The sequence below is a fragment of the Lucilia cuprina genome, chromosome 2 (genome assembly GCF_022045245.1).
Source record: "Lucilia cuprina isolate Lc7/37 chromosome 2, ASM2204524v1, whole genome shotgun sequence".
NCBI classification, from domain to species: Eukaryota; Metazoa; Arthropoda; class Insecta; order Diptera; family Calliphoridae; genus Lucilia; species Lucilia cuprina.
Genome location: NC_060950.1, coordinates 14604441 through 14608356, shown reverse-complemented (window position 1 = coordinate 14608356; position 3916 = coordinate 14604441).

Here is a 3916-nt window from a genome sequence, read left to right as displayed (position 1 = left end):
GAACTGAACTAGAACTGAACTAGAACTGAACTAGAACTGAACTAGAACTGAACTAGAACTGAACTAGAACTGAACTAGAACTGAACTAGATCTGAACTAGAACTGACTTAGAACTGAACTAAAACTGAACTAGAACTAAACTAGAACTGAACTAGAACTGAACTAAACTAGAACTAAACTAGAACTGAACTAGAACTAGAACTGTACTTGATCGCATTAAATTTCAATTTCTTTTAACTTAATAAATGAAATTTTTGGCAAACAAAGTAAACTTTTAAATCTTCAGCGTTAAATCAATAAAAACTTTTTATGAAATATCAAATCTATATAATAGAATTTAAGTGTCCTTAAAGAAACATATAGACTGACGACCTTATGTCTGTTTATTAATCACACAATTTGTCTGTATGTACATATATATTTGAAGTAATTTTTTCTTTCTTTCTTTCATCTCTAATATTTTAAAGGAATGTATATAATTTTGTTTTTATATAAACGTACTTTAGTAAACAAAACGGCTCTAAAATCTTGCTATTTCTCTGTAGCAATGTAGAACACAGTCTTGTAAGTTTTACATTAAAACTTTACGCAATCATTTGTTATAGTAATGTAACATGTAAAAAAGTTCATAATGATTAAAGAAGCTTAACATGTCCAACTTATAAAGCACATTTTTGTTGGTATAATGACGTTAAGATTTTTTCTAGAAGATATAGTAGAATGTTGGGAATTGAGGTGGGAGGAGAAGGGAATTTATAATTTCTTAGGAGTTGTCAAATCAAAACACGCACTACCACCCAATGTAAATAATTAAATATGGGGGAATATTCTTAAATGTATATAAAACTATATAATATTGTTACAAAAATATATGTGTGTGTATTTTTATATATTAAACAGTGGAATAAATATATATAAACTGATTTCCTTAAGAAATTTATTTCGATATTTAAGGGCTAATATAAAACATATATGCATATATATTGGACATGTTCGATTATGTCAAATCTAAAAATATTTCAATTTCTAATGAAAAATTTAATTTGAGCCGACAATTTAGCATCCGCTTATATTTTCTTTAATAGTCCGCCGCTTACCAAAAAAGGTTGAACCGTCGCCGCCAATCATTTTCCATCGGCTGGTATGGCTGACTCGGGACTTATGTAATATGTTGACAAGATAATTATCTAATGGATGTTTACTATTGATAGTCTTTGAATCTATAAGGGACCCTGGGTCTACGATCAATATTTCTATTTGTATAGCTTTTTAAATTCATTTATCGAAAATGTTTAAAAATCAGGTTAAAATAATCCTTAAACTTTTGTATTATTTAGCCCACTGTGCAGCACTTATTTATTTGTTTTATAAACTAATTTATGTTAGAAATTGTATATAATTTTAACTCAAGACAACATGATTTTTCTCCATTATTAACAGCATGTTAATGTATTTATCTTGCTACAAACTTATAAAATAATATAATTATTAACATGGACCCAATGTTTGTGGAATCAAAATTAATTTTTTATTTGAAATTGTCAAACTTTGTGTTTTTAATTTACAAATTAATATTTTTTGTGTGCCGTAGATGGCAACGTTGTTTTAACAAGGAAATAAAGTTCTACAGTTGAAACGAAAAGTCGACTTTTCGACTTTTTGCATTTAGTTAAAAGTCGACTTTTCAACTTTTCGTTTGGTTTTTTTCATTGTATGATAAGTCGATTTTTACATTTTTTTCATTTAATTTAAAGTCGACATTTCGACTTTAAGTATTTTATAAATAATCAACTTTTCGATTTTTTTTACTATTTTTTGACTTTCGACTACATATTTTAGAGTTTTTGAAGTTTTTCCACTATTTTAAAATTTTCGACCATTTTTGACTTTTTTCTACTATTTTCGAGTTTTTGACTTTTCGACTTCTGTCGAATTTTTTCGACTTTTTCCGACTACATATTTTAGAGTTTTTGAAATTTTTTCCACTTTTTGAAAATTTTCGACTATTTTAGACTTTTTTCTGCTATTTTCAAGTTTTCGACATTTTTCCGACTTTTCGCCTTTTTTACAGACTATAGTCTAGTTATCGACCTTTTCAGAACAAAATAGTCGACTTGGACTTTTCGATATTTTTTTGGACAAAATGTCGATTGTTCGATTTATAGAACTCCAGAAGTTCTACGGGATAGTCCCGAACTGACCACTTTACCTACCACTTGTGGTGGCCTCTAGCCACCTGACTACCCAGGTGACCAGCCATTTTAACATGGGCTTGTCCTACGAGGAAGTCAATCGTAACTCTACACCTACAAAGAGACAGTCAAAAGAAGGTCAAAAATAGTCAAAGGATTATAATCTCCAAATGGATTCTTGGAAGTTACTCACTCACATTACTAGCTATTTAACTGGCGCTACTTTTCTTGCTTTAAAACTAGGACATTGACGTGTTTTAGGATAGTGACGATTTACTTTTATTCTTGATGAATGGCCCAAAACATGCGAATTAGAGCCAACAGATGGTAAGATATTGCAAGTATCTACTCTTTAGAATACTATGGGACATCAATGTGACGATTGACCCGAAAGATATAAATTTGAGTCAACCAGATGGTAGAATAAAGTTGGGTAAAATAACTAGTTCAATTAAACGAAAACAACTTTTGAAGAGTCTAAAATCAAGATTACTAGGAGACAGTAAAGAGACGATTGCTTCCGATCTCGCTTACAAAGGGAACACTAAAGAGACGACTGTCTTCATTCTCGATTACAAAGAGTTTGAAGTCAGCCAGGTGGTAAGATATTAATGGATTATTGTTTCAACTGTCGACTTGCCGGAACCCTACAAGGAAATCTATATGAAAAGCTCGTTTTAAGCAACTTTTTTGTGGGCCCTACTTATTGTCATAAATGTACATACATACATATACATATCTTTAGTACTAAGGACGTTAAAAGGAAACAGGGTGATTTTTATTGTTTCAACTAAATGAAGGAAAATAAAAGCAAAATTAATATAAAGCGAAAATTTTGTTTCTTACATTAGTTGAAATTATTTCTCTACGTTTATTTAGGGCTCTACATTTTCCATTTATTTTTCTTGTCCTCTGTTGCTCGTATTATTTTATATATTTTAGACTTCAAAACAATATAGCCAGACAAAAAAAAATAACAACAACATCCTAAATAGTATCATGGTGCTATTAGTAGAATTTTTCTAAAAAAAATGGCAATTTTAAAGTAGTCTTCTTTTGTTTTAGTTAAAAAGTAGGCCCTTAAAAAATAAGAAGCATAAGAAAAAATGCTAAAACAGACTTAACTTAATAAGTATGAAATTGTGTTGTTTCCTTTTTTTTTTGTTTAACACTTTAACAAAGATGGTCATCTACGAAGAGAAAACAAAAGTTAATGGAATTTGGTCATGTAATATTTGCGTACTTTTTAGTAGATGAACAATTTTAAGCATTAAATACATATGACCCAAATTTTGTCATCACATGGAAATTAATTTGAAAGAAATTCTTTAATTTTTAAACATTTACATGACTTCATGTTCTATTTTTATTAAACTATTATTGGTGAGTTGTATAATAAACATAAATATATTTTTTCACAATATTGTCAAGAAAAAATAGATTAGATTAGTTATTTAACAAAAGGATTTTGTTTTCAAAAGGACACACCAAAAAGTAATTGTTACATAAAACATACTAACCTTAAAATCGCGTTTAAAATGAAAATTTAGTTTTTATTACTTTCGTTGGATAACTTTTTCTACGTAAATGTTAACAAATTATGAAATTTAAAGTTTGAGACGGGTGATTAGTGTTCTAGTCCTATATATCTAGCTATCTATCTATCTATCTATCTATCTATCTATCTATCTATCTATCTATCTATCTATCTATCTATCTATCTA